The sequence below is a fragment of the Pogona vitticeps genome, chromosome 9 (assembly GCF_051106095.1).
Source record: "Pogona vitticeps strain Pit_001003342236 chromosome 9, PviZW2.1, whole genome shotgun sequence".
NCBI classification, from domain to species: domain Eukaryota; kingdom Metazoa; phylum Chordata; class Lepidosauria; order Squamata; family Agamidae; genus Pogona; species Pogona vitticeps.
This window is the reverse complement of record NC_135791.1, coordinates 25,590,298-25,597,518: the sequence shown is the minus strand read 5'-3', so window position 1 is coordinate 25,597,518 and position 7,221 is coordinate 25,590,298. Positions and strand designations below refer to the sequence as shown.

The 7,221-nt window shown below is 46.4% G+C and overlaps 1 pseudogene across 3 annotated transcripts; it reads right to left on the bottom strand.

Annotated features, from left to right (window-relative positions):
* Window positions 1-341: 341 nt before the first annotated feature.
* On the bottom strand, window positions 342-7,131 carry LOC110075763 (adenosine receptor A1 pseudogene; annotated as a pseudogene). Of its 3 annotated transcripts, none has more exons than XR_013538391.1 (3): window positions 5,973-7,131; window positions 5,764-5,829; window positions 342-2,918 (listed from the first exon to the last, which is right to left on the bottom strand). The product of XR_013538391.1 is annotated as an adenosine receptor A1 pseudogene, transcript variant X2 (transcript). The 3 variants fall into 3 exon arrangements; XR_013538392.1 differs by having other exon boundaries at window positions 6,770-7,131; XR_013538390.1 differs by lacking the exons at window positions 5,764-5,829; window positions 5,973-7,131 and adding an exon at window positions 3,809-5,734.
* Window positions 7,132-7,221: the final 90 nt, after the last annotated feature.

The window sequence follows — 7,221 nt, the reverse complement described above, 5'->3', positions numbered from 1 at the left end:
CTTAGAATGGCAGAGCTGGAAGGGAGGCCCTCTGGATCATTGAGTGCAGCCCCTGTCCAGGAGGCACCAAGGGGGGACTGAACTCCCAACCTCTGGCTCCACAGCCTGAGACTTAAACCACTGAGCTATCCAGCAGCTCCTAGCAGACGCCCTCTTTGCACGTGGAATATTTTTTTTTATTAAAGCTTGCAGGGGAATGTTCTATGTACATTGCCCAGAATCCTCCAGCCAGCACAGTTGAGATATTCTGGAGCTGCAGTCTGAAAAACAACTTTTCTAAGCTCTCATCTTTATGTAGCCCACATGGCATCACCGTGACACAAGAGAGAGGCGCTCTGCGCTTGAGAGAATCCCAAGATTTATTTTACTGGATTTTCACAAGAGAAATATTTAGAAAAAGTCCTAATTGCTCTGAAGGGCAACAGCCCATCCTCCAACATTTTGTTGCAGCTCCCACTTCTGACATTCACCATAACCCAAAATATAGAAACATTACCATTTAAGATACAGTATAAGAAGAGTTTATCAACAGAGAGGAGGGGACAGAAAGAGAGAGATGCATTTCTAGAGCTATGGCCTTCTGGAACCTCCTTATCCTGATCATTAAACGAAACCCTCCAGGACAGGCTTCGACCTCCCAACATTAACTACTGAGGACAAATCACAGGAGAAGGCAGTTCCCAAAAGTAGTACAAGAGAAAAAAAGTATCAAAACCTAATCTTTTGAGACTGCAATTCCCAGAATCCTCCAGCATGGTTCCTTAGCCACACTATGATTCTTAAAAGAAGAGACAAAGATAATCATAATAATGCTCCACGTGTCCATAGGGGCCTGTCCTGGAGATTTCCAAACACTTAATCTGTTTTACAAAAATTACAGCAGCTCGAGTACATTTGTGCTACAGAACTGCTGCACTTTGATCCCAATTTAACTGCTATGGACTATCTGTAGTTACGGGGAGGACTTACAGTTCTTTGCTAGACAGCAGTAGAGCCTTCCGTACCTCAGTAAACTATGGATCCCAGGATTCCATAGCACAGAGTCGTGGCCGCCTTGTTAGACGATGGCCGACTTCATTAAGTGATACACATCCCAAACTGGTTGAAACAAATGATGCACGTTAGACAGTAGGCATGGGGACATGGAGGAGGCGACCCAAACGAGGTGGCACCGGATGGAGAGTTTCATTCCTCGAGAATCTCAACTTCTGCTTTCATTACAGGAGCAAGTTTCTAGTCCTGAGAGTGGAAAGATAAGGCTTGAAAAGGTGGAAGCAATGACTGTGGTAATCTTAGATGGGAAAGAAACATCCAGGTTCCCCAGCGTGTAGGGATGTACCGTGAGGAGCAGCATCCATGCGCCATTTAGCCATAGGTTCCTCACCCGAAGCAGCAGAAGAACGTATGTGAGGATAGGGGAAAGTGCAGGTTTGCTGAAGGAGTCCGTTTTTGTTTTTCTTTTTGCTAAGACTGGACTGCCTGTTTGGATCCTACCACAATGGTTGATCAAGACGTTGGCCTCAGGAACTCAAGCAGGCGCCTTCTACTGAGCCATTGTTCCATCTATCCCAGTGTTGTCTTTCAAGAGTCTTGAGGCACCCTTCCTTCCCAGCCTCACTTGGGGACCCCAATACTCTGTGGTGGTCTCCTTCAACCAAATACTGATCAGTATTTGCTGATGCTCCTTCAGGGAGAACTTCCCCATGAGGGCTTCAGTAAGTCCTGCTGGGTCTGAAATCTTTTCCCCGGAGACACTGATTGACCACAAACTCCGAATTTATTTTCCCGGCAGAGCAGTGTTCCTAAGGGGTGGCTCCTCCAATATGGCGGAGGGCATGGCCTCAGACCCAGGAAACGTGCCCGCGGTGGAGGAGTAGCAGATGCGAGAGAGGGCTCCTTCAAAGGCCTTCCGGAAGGATCTCATGCGGAAGACGTACACCACGGGGTTAATGGCGGAGTTGGCGTGGGAGAGAATGACGGTCGTCAAGCCGAGCAGATTCGGAATGCAGCAGGAGGGACAAACGAGGGCGACGGTGTTCAGGATGTGAACCGGGAGCCAACAGACAGTGAAGAAGAAGATGAGGATGAAGAGGGAGGTGGCCGTCTGCAGCTCCTTCCGGATAATGATCCGGCGTCTCTCATGAGCGCTGAGGTCTACCTCCCCTTCGGCCACCTTGCGAATCTGGCGTCTGACCTCCAGAAAGATCCGCCCGTACAGCACCATCATGATCGACAACGGCACCAGCATGCACGCGATGAAATTGAAGTAGACCATGTACGAGTTTTGGATGATGCTCTTGAAGAGGCATTCCCCGCTGGCTGGAAAGGGGCCGTGCCACCCCATGAAGGGCAGAAGGCCGCTCACAAAAGCCAGCACCCAGCAGGCCAAGATAACCAAGAGCGCGTTGCGAGGGCTCAACAAGGCTCTGTACTGGAAAGGCTTCAAGATGGAGACGTACCTCTCCACGGCGACAGCCAGCAAGCCGAAGACCGAGGCTTGAGTGAACACCAGCAACGTACACAGCATTAGGAGGCACAGCTGTGGCCTGTACCGGGGCAAGCCCACGTCGGTCACCTGGGCACAGGGGATGACCACCGCCCCTACGAAAAAGTCCGCTACGGCCAGGGAGACCAAGAAGTAATTGGCAGTGATGACGCGCAGCTCCCTGCTCTGCAGGATGACGGCGCAGATGAAGAGATTCCCCACAATGGACAGCAATGAGGTCAGGCTCTCGCACAGAAAATAGGGGACGTCCAGAACCAGGGAGTACGTGGCCTTCGGGGTCTGGAAGCACTGCTGGTCCGAGGAAGAATTCACAAGGACATCCATCCTGGGAGGGTGGCCTTCTTGTCCCCCGTGAGCATCCGCAGGTGGCTGGCTCATCAGCCCTCCTTACCTGCTGAGGAAGGCCATCCATCTGTGGAACAAGAAAGGAAAGGGTGGAAATTCTCTGACCTCTCTCAAGATCTCTAAACAGGTGCTGCTGTATTTCACCTGGATGGCAGCTCGCCTAGTTTTTGTCAGCTTTCTGTATCTCATTTCCACATTTCAAGCATCCTGAATCCATGCTAGGAAAATCTTGTCTGCAGAAACTGACAGCCTGTTGATAAAAGGGCTTTGGACTGCAGTTTTTTTGCCCCAGACAAGCTTCCAAAGAACTGCAGAGTAAACCCTATCTGGAAGAAAACTGCCTTAGACCACCTCTGTTTCTCTGTCTAGCCCTATAACGGTGGGTCTGACTGGCAGATGCCCAAAGCCTGCTTTCTTTAACAAACTTAAATGCCTGTTTCACACCTCCTCCCCTCTCCTTCAGTCATACTCTCCGCTACTCCATTTCAATCATTCTTTCCTTTGTCAACGATTTTGCTAGCCACTCCCTAGGTGCTTTCACAAGTGATGATCTTGTGTTCGAGACCAGCCAACGCCATTCTGCGCCGTTCATTTCTGCTTTTGTCCGTGTGGGGAGCCAAAAAGCCTCAAAGGTGCAAAGGGCTGGGGAGTAGGGGGAGCTGGCAGCAGATATTGCTCTCCAAAGCAGAGGCAGTGGGTAAAATGCAACCCAAAGCTTAGGAAACTGGGGGGGGGGGGGGGACTTTTTTCCCCATTCTGATCTACAACCCCCAGAAACTCCTGGCCATTCTGGGTGAGACTTCTGGGCGCTGCACTCCCCCCAAAAGTAACTTCTCCAAGTCCTGGGTGCCACCTTTCTTTGAGTCTGGCCAATTAAAGTTTTGGAAAGAAACAAAAAATGGCAAGGGGGAATCTTCTAAACTAGGGAAGCCAAGAAAAGGAATATTGCTTTCTCACCTGCAGGTATCACTCCCTACGCAAAGGGCAGCCCTGAAAGACGAGGGCCAGAAAAGGCAGATCTGTCGGTCCCCAAAGATCCATCTCATGCAAGCGGAGCCGTCCGGCTCGCTCTTTGCTGCTTCCGTCCTCTGATGTTTATAAAAATTGGATCTGATAAACGGCAGTGTGCATACAAAAGCACCTGCATACTCCGTGGAAAGAGGTAGACAAAAGGCCGGGGCAGCTGAGAGGGAGAGAGAGAGAAAATTGTTGCCTGGCTCCAGCAGAGGAAGCAGGCAGGCAGGGTGGAGGGCGAAGCACCCCATAGAGGTTTATTTCAGATTGCTCATGGCAAGAGATCCAGGAAAGCCAGTGAGAGATTTCTCAACGCCAACTAGGATGGCCTCGCGGCAGCAAGAACTACATAAAGTGTTTAAGAGATCTGGGCAAGAAACTTGGAAAAGTTACTTCTTTAAAATGACAGCTTCCAGAAACACCCTGACCAGGAAGCTGGAGGGTTCTGAGACTTGTAAATCACACACACACACACAATTTTTCCCCAACTCTGGACTTGGAATTTGCAACAGAGGGGTGGATGGTATATTATAGGAGATCTTATGCTCTCATATATTTATAATTTTCTCCAGCATCTCACAGTGTTTTTGCTCTCTCTGGGTTTCCTGTGCTTTAAAGGCACAGGACCGCAGGCAGAAGAAAAGTTGGCAACCCTCAATGGGAAGAACGTATTAGCTCATTACATAGGGAAGGTCAGCAAGCAAACGTCACTGAATGTTGTAATTGTTTATATATTTTTGTTTATTCAAAAACATTGTTTACTTTTACATCAGAAAAGCTTATAAATCTCTTATCTGGAGATTTGCCTGATGGGGGGGGGGCGGAGGGAAGTATCAAAACTATTGAGACAAGCATTTATCAGCCCAACGGCTCATTAAACCTGTTAAGCTGCTAAAAATGGGGACAGGAACTCAGTGCAGTTGTGTGGATACACACTGGATAAATAGACTTTCTCAGCAAGGGAACAGGAGCAGAACCAAAGAAAAAATGAATTGGGCTGAGAAGGTGCCACCTGTCTTCAAACCCACAAAAGCAGGTCACTAACTGGTATTTAGTATTGTGCAAAAAATGTTCATAAATGGAGTTAAATTCTGTGAAAACTGATGTTCCCTTGGAGAGCTAAAGAAGTACTGATTAAATAACATCCTATTTAACATCAGACGGTCAAAGGGAAGCAAAGAGTGGTTTCCAAAGTATTATAGGTAAAAGCAAAATAGAAAAGTTTTTGTCTCTTTTTTTCCCCTTTTTATTTCTATTTTGCTTTTACCTATAATGGTTTCAAAAACAGTTTACGAAGGCGGAAGGCACAGCCTTTCACCTAGCTGCTTTTCTTTTCTGTCCGATTGTTTATTTTATATACTTCAACTCCCCTTTTTACTTCAAATAAAGGTGGAAGAGATCTATTTATTTCTAATTCCAGATTAATTTCTGTGCCTGTTGACTCGCTTGTTTGGTGCTGTTTCTTTGCTACACTCTTTATTTTTTACGTTTCCATCTTTTTCGCTGTGTTTTGTTCTTGCTTTTAGAACCATTTACAAGCTCAGCAGTGATTTATTTAAAAAAATGTGGAATGCAAATGTGTAAATAAAGGAAATAAATGTTGTAATACTCAGAACTGCAGAGCTGGAAGGGATCCCAGGGGTCATCCAGTCCAGCCCCAGTGGGGAATCGAACTTCCAAACTGATACTCAAATGGTTGAGTTATCCAGGAAAGAGAAAGGAGGAGAAAGATGAAAGAGAAGCAGAGCTCCTAAGTGAGTTTCTGTGATTTTAAAACCAGTTGGTGTGACCAATCAGAGCCTGGTTTTGCAGATCACAACTCCCATTACCCCCCAATTCTGGTAGACTGTCACTGGTAGATGCTCGAAGCTGTAGTTACCAACAGGAACATGCCCTACCTCTAGTCTGGAGGTGCCATCTCACTTGCTCCACCGACTCTGAACCTGGAGGGTGCCTCTGCAAACCTAGGGAGCAGAAAATAGCAGGGGCCTGAGATCGGTCGTCTGGTTTAGGAACATTTTATTCCTACTGTCTTGGTCTAGCTTAACAAAGTGGCTCAACCCCCTCTAAATAAGACCCGTGATGCATCTTCTCATGCCTTTCTCACCTTGTAGGATACGGGCAACTGGCAAGCCAGAACTACGCCCATCTTTGCAGAAAACAAGACAAGAAAAAAAACCACATCTTTAAGATAATTCTGATTAAAATCTCTTCTAAGCATTGGTTAGTGATCCATTTAAGGAGCTGAAGGATGCAGTGTCAGGGATTCATCCCCACAGGTGTGAGGGCTGAGGTTCAGGGGCAGACGTGTGTCAAAAGACTTGACAATTTTCTCTCTTAACCCTTACACCCTATTTTTTTATGTCAAGGGCTCTGAAACATTATGATCTCTCTGATCTCCCTCCTCTGGCCACCCAGTTACTCATTCTCCTGCATTTATATTTTCTCCCAAACCCTCCCTTGATGAGTTCCCCCCACTCCTCATCTAATCGCTCTCTCTGTTTTGATCTTCTCGCCTCTTCCAGTTTTCTGTTTGTTCTTTTTACCCGTGGTTATTCTTTCTGTCCTCCACTGAGATCAGCCTCCTCGTTCTGGCTGCTTTTGTCTAAGTTCAAACCAGAGCTTTAATAATAATAATAATAATAATAATAATAATAATAATAATAATAATAATAATAATAATAATAATAATAATAATAATAATAATAATTCATTCCTGTTTAGGTTGGCAGAATTTCAGAGAAATCTCAAGAGAACGGTGTTGCTTCTCAGGGTAAACCCAAACTCCACACTGTGACGATCCCTTTATAAGCCAATCAGACAGGCATGAGAATTATGATATAATTTCTGTCCCTCCTTGTTCGAAATTCAATTTTAATTGTCCTCCATTACTCTTTCCCCCACCTAATCATGAGATGTTAATCCTTTTACGTATTGCCACCCTCTTCTCTCACTATTTCCTCCAAAACGGCAGCGGGCTGATTTATTTTTCAAGGTTGCCAACGTCTTTTTGCTGGTCTTGCGCCTGTGTCTTTAGCAGCTTTTTTTTTTCACGTCAGATCAGCATGTGCAATTTTTCCTGGCATGGATGGAAAGGGAGAAACAAGCTTAATTGCTTTTCATCTCCATTTCATCGTGCCTTTTGATAAGGACACATAAAGAAAGCGAGGAGAATCAGCAACGCCTTTCCCCATGTATTCCATGATGCAACTGATGGCAAATGAGGACCAGCAAAGCGTTCCTTTCGAGCTTCACCGGCAGCTTCTGATCATGCGCTGGAAATCTACGCATGCTCATTGTCGACAACTAAAAGACGGCAGTTTTCGGCGAGGCCTCTCCTTGACTCCGCCCCGCTT